A 14,812-nucleotide genomic window follows, 5' to 3' on the forward strand; every position below is an offset into this window, starting at 1 on the left:
CATAACACTCCCTGGACCTATCAGCCGCCTATGCGATCTTGGTCGCGGTCAGAGCTGAGAACACGCATGGCTGTAAGTGATATGGACAGTGAACTGATAAGGATAAATGTGAATAATCTTTGATGTTTCATATCACGAGGAATCTTGATTCGACCATGGAAAATGAACCACGGAAGTTTGGGAAGCACTCCTACGGTGAGCTGCCGAACAGACATCAGCCGCCTCCCGCACGGCGCATCGTGCCGCATCGTGCATCGTGCCGCGTCGCTCGCAGCGGCACGCGTCTGAACGGGCCGGCCTGTTCCAGGGTGCCGTCACTGCCGAGCGTCCCATGCGCTGAGAGGCGAACATGGGCGCCTGCCTGAGCTTCCTGAAGTCGCTGGGCTCGTTCCACGGCACCCACCTGACGGCGCAGCAGGTGGAGAGGCAGCGCCAGTTCAGACGGCAGCGCTCCACGTGAGTGGGGGACAGCGGCCGGACGGACGGCGGTTCGCAGGCTTCGGCTGTGCTCCACTTTGAACAGGGGGAGCACGGGGCGGGCGACGACGGACCTTCCGCGTTACGACGCTATGTCCATGTGACTATATATATATATATATATATATATATATATATATATATATAATGTATATAACCATCTATGACCAGCCCATTCATTTCCTGTTAGTTGCAGTTGCCAGTGTAACTTTGGGAGATTTGTTCGGAAATGGCCGCAGAGTCGGATGAAGTTTTAAGTGACTGACGAACGGACTAGCCAGACATTAACAACAGCAAGCCAGCGTTTTATTCTTGCCTAATTTTATTATGTTAGTTCCAGAGGTTTGGGAATCTCAGAGTGGGACCTATGGTTCATCGTCATCTTATCCGTGCAGGCATCTTGCAACCTATTTGAACTACGTAAAATAATCTTTTGCAAGAGTAGTGGCAGGGGCGGATCCAAGATTTGGCCAAGGGGTGGGGCACGCATCATTGTAGGCCCCTAGAATTTGGGCCTCTAAAAAAATCCTTGCGTTCCGGCCATCACATTTTTAGATTCTTAGTATGCCATTTGCATACGGAAGCATATCTTGCTGTGCGCAGCCGTAGAAAACTAGGCGTGCCCTGTGGACACACGTGGAGCTTATTCACTTTCTCCAGATCAGGGTTAATCCTGTTATATATATATATATATATATATATATATATATATATATATATATATATACGTGTGTGTGTGTGTATCAAATTTGATTATTCTTCAGTTATTACAAAATATATCAAATTTGAGATGGTCTTTCAGGAAAAATATGGCATATATACTGAAATTAGCTGCTAAAAACATTAAAATCAAACACGAACTTGATTCCTGGCTCACTTACAACTCGTCGGCTGGTCGATGTGATCAGCCGATGGGTGATGACTAATGCAGAGTTTCTGCTTTGTTGTGAAGTGGTGTAAAATATCCTAGCATCTAAAATCCATTGAGAACGTGAGGCACAAGTAAAACAGGTACCACAAATTCGATAACCAACGGAAATGACCCATACAACGTCGGCGGCACGTAAAATTATGTTCGACAATTGCACGTACAAATTCATCCGCGCATAACCGACTGCTGCTCTAAGACTAAGGCACCAAAGCCAATAGGGACGGAACCTGGAGCGATCATGGGTGCCGCGGCAGGCCAACGAAGAGGCTTCCGTTAACACGTGAGCGATCCTCAGAGCAAGCGAACGGAACCCAAAGCCAACGTGGTGGGTCCCTGAATGATCGGGAGTCCTCCGGAAGGCTGGACATATAGGGCCCCGGCCAGAACGCAGAGCCGCTCTGAGTAAAGGAGAATTAACAAAGATCAGTGGGCGTGAAGTAATACCCCTGCGCGATCAAGAGTGCCCGGGCAGCTTAACAGAAAGAGTCCCGATAGGAGTGAAGGGTCCTCCGCAAACCAGATCAAAGGGCAAGACCCCTAGATCAATGTAGAGCGCCCCTGAGCATCGAGTGGCTTCGGTGCCTTACCATATATGGGCTCCAGCAACAGCGCAAGGCCCTCCGAGCAAGTGGAAAAAAAACCCGAGATTGATATGAAGGGCCCTGGACAACTGAGTGTGCCCCGGCATATGGAGCCCCAGCAAACACATATAGAGCCTTTCGGGTGAGTGGGAAAGATCCGTGGAGGGCCCCTGTTCGATCAAGGGTGCCCAGGCATGCCAGCAGATAACGCCCCAACAACAGCGCAGGGCTCTACGAGAAAAATCCAACAAAATCAAGGGTACCGTGGAAGGCTCCTTAACGATCAGATTGACACGGAGAGTAGACCTTTGGGACCGCGGCAAAACCGTAACGTCTCAGGGCAGCATATGGGGCCTCAAAATGTCCCCCAATAACTCCCATCTCAATCAGCGAAGAATTAACGTTGCTTACGAGTTCTTTACGTTCGCTTGCGACTGTTCTTAGTCGTTTAGGGGCCCAAAGGCGTCCAACTTTGTTGTGCCTTGTTAGAAACTGAGTCTATTCGGTCGGTCATTTGGAGCCTATGGGTCTCCTTGGGGAACAAAGGTGACATGGATGCATGCTCCCCCCCCCCCCCTCTGGGTTCGCCACTGGTCCGAGGAGCTTAACAGATAGCCCCCGACAAGAACATAGGATCATCCATTTAAACTGAAGGGCCTAAGACGCAGCATGGAGGGCCCCGGAATGATCGAGTGTGCCCGAGCAGGTAAACATATAGGGCCCCGACATGAGTGCAAGGCCTTGCATTCAAACAGGAAGTACACAAGACCCAAATTAGATTGACCCTGAACGATCGAGCACGATCGAGCAGGTTATCAGAAAGGGTCACGATAAGAGCGCAGAGGCCTCCATTCAAATAAGAAGTGCCCAAGACCCGGTGTGGAAGGCTCCCGAAAGATCAGATGTACCCGAGCAGGCTATCAAGTGGCCCCGACAGGAGCGTAGGGCCCTACATTCAAACACCAGGACACAATGTGCAGGGTCCCCGAACAATACAGTGTGCCGGAGGAGATGAACAGATGGGACCCTCGACAGATGTGCGGGGCCCTCCATTCAAACAGGAGGTACCCAAGACACAATGTAGAGGGCCCCCGAACAATCGAGTGTGCCCTAATTCATTAATAGATGGAGCCCCCGACAATAGCATAGGGCCCTCCTTTCAAATAAGAAATACCCACGACACGGTGTAGAAGGCTCCCGAACTAATGAGTGGGCCAGAGCAGGCTTACGGATAGCCCCCCACCGACAAGAGCATAAGGCCTTTCATTCAAACAGGAAGTACCTAAGACCCAATGTTGAGGGCCCCCGGACGATCGAGTGTACCCAAACAGGCCTTCAAATGAGCCCCGATAGGAGTGCAGGGTCCGACATTCAAATGACGAAATCCGATATGGAGGGGCCCCGAAAAAACAATGTACCCGACCAGCTAGCAGCTGAGGCCCCCCAACAAGTGCGTAGAGACCTCCACTCAAATTGGAAGCACCCAAGACCCGCTTTGGAGGACCCGAGTGACCGAGTGTGCCCAAGCAGGTTAACAGATGGGCCCTCGACAAGAGCGTAGGGCCCTATGCAGGTGACAGAGGATTGGAAGGGACCTAGACCAATGTACAAGGCTCATAAGCACATCGTCGATGTGTCGGTGGTTAACCGAGACCAACGCGAAAGACCCCTGAACAACCGAGAATACCCCGACAAGGTAACATATGGGGCATATAGATATAGATATAGCATATAGAGCCGGTAATAGCATATAGAGCCTTTCGGGCGAATAAAAAGAGTCCGTCGAAGGCCCCTGGTTGACAAGAGCGGCCCGACACACCAGCAGGAAGAGCCCCAGTAAGAGCTCAGGGTATTCCAAGCAAATGCAAAGAAAGCATGTGCAAAGTAGATGACTCTTTTGCGATCGGATTGACCTTGCAAGTAGACGTATAGGGCCCGGAGAACAGCGTAGGACCTCTGGACAACGTAACGATCCTTAAAGGTTCCCTATGACCACCCTCTTAATCAGTGAGGAATACATTTTGTCTCTTCGTGGGCTCTTTCCTTTCGCTTGCGGCTGTTATTGGTGGCCTGAAAGCACAAAGACATCCAATTTTGTTGCGTTCTGTGTAAAAAAAAAACATTTGTTCGTCGGGCTATGGGCCCCTCTGGGACCCAAGTGGAGCGGACCATGGCCACGTGCCCCCCCCCCCCCACGCTCTGGATCCGCCCCTGGTGGTGACGCGCGGGTTTACTCAACTCTTTCGCGCTACGTGTTCTGGAGGAGAATCACCTGCCACCCTGGAACCGATGGGGAGTACTTGCTTGCGTTGTTTTTTGATTATTTGGTGTGTTGAAACCTCATTGAGCTGCTCACACAGCCGGTCCCGTCAGGCCCTCTGTGGCCACCAGTCGGTTACGCCAAGCCCTCTGTGGCCGCCAGCCGGTCACGCCGGCCCCCTGCGGAGTTGGAGGACAAAGACCGTTCATTGCCTCGGCTATTTCCGTAAAACGACATGAGATTAGACACTTAACTATACACGACGTCCTAGAACTAAGGTCTTCCGCAGAAACCAAACGTTGTGTCAAGTGGGAGCTCTGTACCTATTTATGGCTGCGGAGCTTTTCAATCACTTGCGCATCAGGGGCGCTTTAACGCTACAAGACCGCAACTAACCAGTCTCTTTCCGGAACTAAGCAGTAACACCATCCTGATGACAGTATGTGCTAGATTTCGTCTGTTAAACACACATTTGCCAGTCGTTCATACCAAGAGCCAGAAGGTACATTCGCGGAAAACTGGCCCACGACAAAACGCGCCCCCCCCCCCCCCCCCTCCTGATGCACAGCGCGCGGCCGAGAGCAGCCCCCAATCCTGATCACCTGATCAGCGACCCACAGAAGCACCACGCGCGACCCTGGCCGCAGCAGACCCGGCTCTATCGATAGTCAGCAGGTCAGAGGTCACAGAACCTATCGAGCGACCCGGGCCGGACTGTGTACTGCGGCCGAAGCGTGGCGGGCCTTGGCAACATGAATTACACATGGCCAGGGAATTGGCTGCGCTCGTTTCGTGGACGTGTGCTGAGGTCGCATGCCGAGCCGTCGCGAGCGGTAGAATGACTGAAGGAGTCGCAAACTGCCGGGTCTTCGAGCCATGGTGGCAACAATACGAGAAACTTTATTCGGAGTGCGGCTCTACGGAACGATGTTGAACAAAAGGTGCGTCGACACGCAGGCACGCACCTGCGTTGAAGCCGTAGTGTAAGTGTGATGTGCATTGAACGTGCGTACTTCGTACGAACGTGCGAACGTACTTCGGTACTTTCGGAGTGGAACAACCAGCAGCCTGTGGCTACGCCACGCACGCGACACCCAAGGCGCGCACCTGACCTACGAACACGGAACTTCAGTTGGCTGCCCGGATCATCATTTGTTGATGCACCTGCACACAATACACAGCAGTCAACCGGTCGATTCGCGCCAAAACTAGGCCGCGGCTCGGTCGCTTTAGAACATGCAAAAATGCACTTTCAACACTCCGCCACAGACTTTTGCCACGCCGCACAACCTAGCATCGGGTCGGCAGTCTGCAAGAGCGCCCTCCAATGCTGGCGGTATTGGGCTGGTAAGCGTCCCCGGTGCTAGTGCTGGCGGAGACACTAGTTTTTTTCACGCAGTCAGACACTTTCACGCAGTTTTCATAAATACCCGCATGCCGTGGGAGAGTTGTGCTGGACACAACAGACCCGACTCCACTATTGCGGCACACCTGGCAACTGCGTCTCAGGTCACCCCTAAACGTAGCGTTTGCAACAGAGTTGGTGCCGGCGGACAATACGCTGCACCAGAAATAGTGCTTCTAGTCATCATCCATTCTAGGGTCGCTCCCGCGGGAGCTCATGACATACGCACGGAGGTACGACCGCACATCTCTGACAGCCCATGCTGCGAAGCCGCGCCCGGGCAGTAGCAAAGGTGCCTCGCAAAACTACCCCCCATCCCCAGCACGCTGTGGTCGACCTGCGACTTCCAGCCGCAGCCGCTCAGGAAGCAGTCACTCCGCCCTTCCCCTCCCCCGCGTCAAGTCCCGTTACAGGCCCAACCCCGTGCGGGAAGAACGTCTCGGCAAACTCACCTACCCCTCCCCAGCGCTGTGTCGCCTGCGACTCCAGCCCGCAGCTGCCGAGAGCTCACGCCCTTCCCCCTCCCCCCGCTCCAAGATCCGTTACAGGGGCCGCCTCCGTGCGGGAGAACGTCTCGCAAAACTACCCCCAATCCCCAGCGCATGTGTGTCGCCTGTGACTCCCCGCAGCAGCCCGCCGAGAGTCCTCACGCTCCTTCCTGCGGTCACGTCCGTTACAGGGCTTCTGCCTCCGTGCGGGAGAACGCGCCGGCGTACTTACAGCTTCGACGACGAGATGCCGGCAGCAGCGGCGCGCCAACACTCGTCCGTCCAGCTCTCAGGCGTACGTGTTCGGCGCCCACGCGGGCGCGGAGAAGTGACGCCGGGCCGGGCCCTGCTCGGGCGGCAGCCGCGTCGAGCACAGTCGATGAGGGAGCCCGCCGACCAAGGGCGTCGCACGGGGCACCGAGGGCATCGTAAGGACTGCGCTGCACCAGGGAGGCGCTGTACGGGCGCGCTGTCGGAGGTGGGGCGTTTAGAGCGGAGTGTGGCTCGGGAGTCCGCGAGGAGTCGATGGGTCACCTCGTCCTCTATCGGCTGCCGATGGGTACGGACCCGTCGAGGAAGGCCGGAGTGTCATCGCGTGGGCAACTGTTCGCGGCTGTCGCGGGATCGGGCCAATGCCCTCCACGTCAGCCCAGGGCCATTTATGTACCCAGGGGTGTAGTTTCCTGTTCAGTTGGGGGCTCCAGCCCCCCGTCTCCCCCAAACTTTGAAAAGCAATGGGTGAGATGAAGAGATAAACCGCTTTGTTGGCTGTTTTGAAGATGAGTCTCATCATTTCCACTGCTCAGCCCGCCACCAACTTATAAACGAAACTACACCCCTGTATGTACCTATCCTGTGTCGTTCTCGACCATGTGCTCATGTCAGCTCCTGTCCAGAGAATCCTGACTATTTCTATACCTGTTGCTGTCGTGCGTGTTCTCGGTCTTGTTCTTGTTGTGCCATTCTAGGGATCGTGAGCCAGTGCCAAGCGACGCCATTACAGCAGCTCAATAGATATACACCGCGGTGTGCTTGCTTTCAAGTGGAGCTTGGTGCGAACGGACGAGGCGGAGTCCCCGGCGCAAATGACGTGAACTATGATGCATGCCCAGCCCGCATGAGCTGCATCCCAAAAACAACTCCTTGACGCTCTCCCAACATCCATTTCCACGAGGCCATTTCTGAGAGCAAGCTGGCAATGTACCATGCGCCTGCAGGTACGTCTTTATCTTGGTTGTCAAGACGGCCACCCCTTAAAAGATACGAGACCGATGGGTTGGCAGGCCTCTTAACGACTTGCTTCTCGCCGCAGCGCTCTTTCATCTGACTTCCTCTGGGAACTGCGATCCAATACTCTAAAGGATGCTTCAACAACATATGCCAGCCCTAGATGAATGATTGCGTAGAAGATCGCACTAGTCCTCCAGCGTGGCACGCACAGTCGGCCGTCAGGTGCAGTTGTGAGCACCGAAGCCACAGTGCGTTTACACTTTGAGCTCTTCCAATAACATTTACATAGCGTACAAACGTTGAGAGAATACAAATAGAGTTGAGGTGGGGGATGAGGGGGGGGGAGGGTCGATCACCGGATGAGCAAAGCGGGGCCCAGGACTTGGGACCGAGAGGTCGGTTTGCTGCTGCTTGGTCGAGTCTAACAATAGAGTCTAACAATAGTCTAACAATAGCAAGATCAATAACGAGACCAACTTTTTCAAAAGGCAGGCAGATGCATCGACAAGTAGTCAAACAATGCGAGAAGTTCCAACTACCAAAAACTTATTGGGGTTAACGCAGGCACAGATTGGTCATTCCAATGTGCGCTCAGAGCCCGCTCGTACCCTGACCGCCTCCAATCAGCTCTCAATCGCACCCTGACCGCCACCAATCAGCTCTCACTCGCACCCTGACCGCCACCAATCAGCTCTCACTCGCACCCTGACCGCCACCAATCAGCTCTCACTCGCACCTTGACCGCCACCAATAAGCTCTAGCCGAGGTACCATTTCGTGTGCACTGTATTAAAGACATGGCCGAGGGCCATCTTAGAACAGCCTCACTGAGTGGAGTACCTAGATTTTCGTCACGTATAAACGACAAACTAAATATGTTCTTGCACTAAATACATATCATTCACAGCGTTGGTACTTCCTCCAAAACTTAAGATTTTGATGGAACAGGACGTCTGCATTAAACGGTGGAAAAAAGAATATTGACTATGAAATGTTCTCTCAGTACCTCCAGTTCAAAGGCACTCTTCTGGGTTGACACCAAAACAAAAGCGGTTTAGTGCTTTCTGCAAAGGTTCGACATTGGTCTACATCCGGGTAGTGGGCTTTCTCACGCTCAAGGCGACATTCAACCTGAAAAGTATGATCTCTTAGAGTGTCATTTCAAAAGTGTTCTACCTAATTATTTATACATCAACCACACAGCATTCTGCGACATAAGTAGCATGACTTACATTTTCTGATGGACCCTCAGCAAGCATTGCTACCGCTCATGTACCGAAGACCTGTTCTACGAATCCAGCGAGCAAAGAGATCGGGCTTTTGGTCACTTGCATTTGTATTTGTACTTTCAGACACATCGATTGCGCATTTAAGTAACTGTTATGCGGCTGACATGCATGACATAATACGAACATTAGGGAGTGTGCAGAACGATAAGGGACTCTGGTCAGACCTGGGGTAAGGAACTAGGAAAGGAACTAGGACTACGATAAGGAGCCAGGAAGGGATAAAGATACGTAGGGGAGGCTAAGTTCCCCGTCATTTGACCTGGAAAGGTCAGGACTTTCTAACAACAAGCGCTACTATTGTCCTGAAGATGATTCCAATGGGTTAGGGGCAAGTGGGGCAAAATGAGGCACCCTGGTAAAACGGGCACCCCGCGATTTCGGCTGTTAGAGGTGGCGTCATCGGAAATCAATGGTTTAAGCTAAAGCTTCTCTGACAGGGGACGGAAATGACGTGCACTGGGCCTTTCTGTCGGCGGCCATCGTTGGAGGAGGACGTGAGTTTTGGCTTTCCATTTTTTGTTATTATTTTTATGGTGATTTGAACGTTGTTTATTCTACGAGTATAATGAATCGTGAATTCAAAGTTGCTGCACTTTGGTGGTGTATGCATGCAGATTCCTTGTGAGCAATTGTGAATTTTTCGGGCCAGTTTTCGTTGCGTGTCGAATCATGTTGTGTTCTTGGCGTCCATGGGCAGAATGGTTGGGGCAAAATGGGCTCTCGGGGGGAAAATAGGATACAAAAGCTCCCGTTTTGCCCCACCTGAAATATGACTGTCGCAAGGAAAGTTTGGCTTAAACAAGCCATGAACACAATGTTTCAATGGCAGTAGCAGGCACATGAGTAAAGCCCGAAACAAGTGAATCGATCCTGTTTCAGTCCTATGATTAAATAGTGGTCGAACTACTGCGTCAAACTGCAAATGTGCGGCCTTGCTATTTGTCGTTTATAAGTTATTGAAGGCGCGCATGTGATAGCTCTATATTTATCGTTCCTTTTAGGCCTAATTTATTGTAATTATGTTGTTTAACAAAGCTTAATTGTGAACATAAGAACTGTAAGTACCTACCTTTGATGACGATTCAGTATCACACATTTGCCGATCTCTTTGATAGCCTCTATAACTTACTTGTTAGTCAGCAAACAAGCAACGACTTTCGGCCGACCCGTTATGAAAAAAGTATCCTAAAAAGTAGCTTAGGCTGTGAAAAAGGTGAAAAGTTAATACATTTTTGGTCATTATCGCTTTTGGTCATTATCGCATACAACTCACAGTGTAATTCGTACTTTTCCGTACATTTAAATGGTGTATTTCTCTGCATGCACAGGCACTGGCGTAAGTACTAACGCACAGGTATTCTGTCTGACAGAACTGGCGTAAAAAAATAAATTTAAGTTTTCTTTTCTCTGCTTGTGGGCAAGACCCAGCAAATTGTATTAAGTTTTCATGTTTATTTATCATGTTGTGCCCAGAAACGCTGCCAGCTCCAATAAAGTGGGAAAAAGCCTTACATTCCCTTTAAACATATACGATTTAATGTTTTGTTTTTAAATTATTAAATAGTTCAACGGTTTCTTGTTCCTTAAACATCAGGACTGACTTATTGTATAGTATTACATAGAAGGTGTTTTATCATATCGCCCTTAATATTAAACGTAACTAATTTAACACAAGGAATGAAATGCCCTATAACCAACTAGTTATAAGCATGCAGTTAGGTGTTTTGCTTTGATAATTGTACTTAATTTTTCATAGCAGGTAAACGTTTTCCTAGTTTATAAAAAGGAATATAGGTACACTGGCGGGTCCAGGGAGGGATGGGAAGGGGGGAGGGGCTTAAGGGGCAAATGACCGAAGAGAAAAGCCGATCAGCAATCCTGGAAGCAGGATACGATGGCGAAGGCCATCAAAACAGTCCAGGTGGGAAAAGTGTCCACCAAAGAAGCGGCAGGTCGCTTTCTGGTCCCGAAGTCGACTCTCGACAGACGGCTGAAAAAAGCACGGGCAATGTCAATAACAGAGGCCACAGAGAAGGTCCTGGGTCGACACGAACCTGTTTTCACGGAAGCTCAGGAGCGAGATTTGGTACAGCACATAATGGAGCTCCAAAACCGGATGTTCGGAATAACGCTGACTGACCTCAAGAAGCTCGCATATGAGTTCGCAGACAGAAACAAAATCACTCACCCATTCAACACGGTGACGAAGATGGCAGGGGAGGCGTGGATGCGATGCTTCCGCAAGAGGAACCGCACGGTCTCACTAAGGACACAACAGGCCACAAGCGTTGCTCGCGCCGCGGCGTCCAACTCAGTCAGTGTCAACGCGTTCTTCGACAACCTTGAGTCGCAGCTGGATTCTGCCCAGCTCGGTCCCACACGCATCTACAACATGGATGAAACGGGATTCGACACGGCCGCAACAAAACAAGAGAAGGTGCTGGCGAGGAAAGGGTGCAAGCAGGTCGGCCAACTGACATCTGCGGAACGAGGCACGCTGGTTACCGGGGTGATGTGTATTAACGCTGCGGGGAGCTACATACCTCTAGGCGCGATATTCCCAAGAAAGAGGGCCAACCAGCAGCTGGAGAAGGGTCTTCCCCCAGGTAGCCTGGTGCTGTACCATGAGTCTGGTCGGATGCAGAAGGAGCTGTTCGTGAAATGGCTTGACCATTTCATACAGCACGCGAAGCCCTCGAAACAGGATCCAGTCCTTCTCATACTGGATGGACATGCCAGCCACACCAAGAGCCTCGCAGCCATCCTGCTGTGCAGGGAAGCAGGTGTGGTGATGCTCACCATTCCTCCGCACACCTTACACCGCCTTCAACCACTGGACCGGACGTTCATGCTTCCCGTCAGCACCTTCTTCTTCCAAGGTCAGAGAACGTGGCTCCGAAACAACCCTGGTAAAGTCACCACACTGTATGAGATGGGGGAGCTGATCGGGTCAGCCTACGTGCAGGCGGCAAGTGTGAAGACGGCGTTGAAGTGCTCCGAAGTCACGGGGATCTTTCCCACAAACCGCCATGTGTTTGGCGAAGAAGACTACGCAGCGGCAGAAACAACGAACATCTCGCTGGCCGGCACCGCAGACGCACCAGTGGGTCTCAACTCAGCAGCAGCTCCTCTGCCCATGCCTGGGCCCTCTGACGATGATGTCTCGGTGAGCACGAACGTTCGGGAGTCCTCGGAAACTGTCGCCAGGAGACGCAACGCAGGCTTGGAATATCGAGGCAGGGAAGCTCGACTAATGCCGAAACTCCGGCGAGGTTGCTCACCGCTGGGGCACTGCCAGATTTCTCAAGCTCTAGTGATGACGAAGATGACGTTCTGGAAGTGTCATGCTCAGCTGGACCGAGCCATGCTTCCCAAGGTCGAACAATACACCCGCAAGCTTCTATGTGTCCCTCCGCGAAATCCTCCTTGTGCCAAAAGTGCGCTCAAGGGAGGCGAGAGGTAAAGGACGAAAGAAACGGTAAAACGTGAGTCCTTGACTGGCACACCATACAAGGAGGAACTCGAGAAAAGAATCGAAGGAAAAGAAGGTAGACAGGGAGGAAATAAAAATGACGGCAGAAGTCAGTGTAAGGGACGAAAAAGGAAGAGTGTAGCAAACTCAGAAAGCGCAACGCAAACAAAAGAAGCGTACGCCGCGAAAGCTTACCTTTGGGGAGTCCTCGGACGAAGAAGATGTAGCTTGTCTGTACTGTGGATCTCTCTTCTCCATGTCCAAATCGAGCGAGTCTTGGTCGAGATGTGCTCTCTGCGATAAATGGGCGCACGATGCCCTGTGCAGGGATTGATGAAGAGGATGAGTGCGTGTTCGTGTGCGAACTGTGCCAGGATGACTAGGCAGGCTGATGTCTTGTCTAGTTTTGCCATTGGTCATACCTGCTGACGGGTCCACCAGGCTGTGCTCTTTTCGTGTTTTGCGTTCACAGTGGCTAAGAAGTGGATTGATGAGAAGAACGAGTGAGTGTTCCTGAGCGAACTTTGCTCGATGACTTGTGTGTTTGAGACTTCATTGTTTTCGTCTCATTGTCAAACCATCACGCTGTGGTCCTCTAATTCTGTGTCTAAGCCATGCGGCAAGTGGCTGTCGCTTCATACTAAGCTGTAATACATATTTGCTGGCCATTATAACTTTTATTCGTGGGATCATATTGAGGAAAGGAGTATGGAGTGGGATGGTTCAAACAAAATATGAGAGCCCAAACTTAAGCAATATAGCTATTGGATGTCCAGATAAATACCTACTCACCGATCAATGCATTTATTGATGCGTTCTCATTAAAAAAGTGATAACTTTGAAAATATTTATTTCGCTTATTCAATCTCATCACTTGTCCGCTTTGCTCCGAATACTGCTTCGTTTTGCCCCAAGCCAGGGGCAAAATGAGGAAAAAACATTGCCTGATATTTAGGAGGATCACACTTTAACATGAAGAGGTATCAAGCCAGCGCTTTTATAAGAGATAGAGAATTGATCAGCCTTCAGTATCCACCTGCTAAAGACTTTCTGGACAGACTTATGAACTTGCCATATTCAAAAAGCCGTTAAGGTGTCCGTCTTACCCCGCTTTCCCCTATATTGTAGAGAAAAAAATAGTTAAGTCGTCAATATTCGACAATTCGAGCTATGCAAGCAATGCTTGAACGTGGGGTATCGACGATACCACCAGTCAGCTTGATATCGTTGCTTTAACAGCACTTCCTGGCACATTGAAGGTTGATAACTGTCAGAATCAGAAGAACGAATTCATGTTATTGACATAACTCTTCTTCTTCTGATAGGTTTACACGGTTTACATACTGATGATTCACGTGTTGTTTTTCGCAACGTTCCTTCGTAGTACGCACGCAACCGCTACGTTCAGGGTAATGAAAGCCGCTGCGTTCACATCAAGCAGAGCAGACGAAAACGTGTTCTCAACGTGAAGGTAACGCCGAGAGCCAATATGAACACCATCATATAACGCCGTTGAAATTGAGACGTTTCCTTGTGCGCGAGATCCACGGAAAGCGACGAAAACGTACAAAATATATTCGGCCACTTGCCCTCATCAGCTTGAAAACAAAAGAAGCACAAGTACGTCATGGTCATCACATTATCATTCAACTACGCACCCCGCACCCTATCCGTGTTCAAAATTCACTTGCTTTCCTCCCAACAGAAAGGCGAAAGAGCAATACAGATGCGACTAGATCGCACAAACCCCGCTACTTAATCAATCTCTTCCTCTTCGCTTACCCGGAATATTGCCTCAGTGACCAACATATAGAAAACAGTGTCGTGACCTGCCATGCCATCCAAAACATCGCAAACATTACCCCATACACCGGTGCACCTTTCATCAACAGGTGGCCACACACTATACCTACCACCCTATACCCACCGGAGTCCTGCCCCGTCAGGGACGCACCTATCTGGTGCTCCAGCGCAATATTTTATTTGATTTCCACTCTACATGCACACGGACGGCAAGGTACACACCATGAGCGGCCACAATATACAGGTGCCGGCGCCGACCATCTCCCATTGGGCGGAGGGGTACAGCTTTCACCGTCGCGACCAATAATCTCAATCCATGAGGCCAGCAGTCCGCTCCATCAGGCGCAAAACATACAATACAAGCCGTAACAAATCACAACCTGCGCAATCACTGATACGTGTGACAGACAACTTGCTGCCTTTGCACTGCAGACATTCGTCGAGCCGTGATAACCCCACAGGACGTCCTGTTCCCCGGCACACCTCCCCCACAACTTGCATTCTAACTCGCACACCACATATTTGATAAAAGTATGCCCGAGGCGGGCTTCGCACGCCCCAAATACCCACCCGCCTGCCTGGTGCAGAGAGGGGGTGAATAGTGTCTTCGTAGATGCTGTCTTTTTGCTGTTTCTGTTGATCCAAGCGGTCTGTAGTGGATGCCCAGAGGCGCGGCACGTCCTTTGCTCACAGTTCTTAATGTTGAACGGAGGATGTAGGAAAGAGATCGCGAGCCCTATCTGGCCTTTTTGACTGACTGCCAACAAAGTACAAAGAAGACCGCTTATTTTGTTTGAGCCCGGTGCGTGGTATTATACAGAGTTCCGGCGGCAAGCCCGATTGATTCTACCTTATAATTTTGTTGACCAGGAACGGA

This window comes from Pollicipes pollicipes, unplaced genomic scaffold (genome assembly GCF_011947565.3).
Source record: "Pollicipes pollicipes isolate AB1234 unplaced genomic scaffold, Ppol_2.1 Scaffold_2555;HRSCAF=2994_pilon_pilon_pilon, whole genome shotgun sequence".
NCBI classification, from domain to species: Eukaryota; Metazoa; Arthropoda; class Thecostraca; order Pollicipedomorpha; family Pollicipedidae; genus Pollicipes; species Pollicipes pollicipes.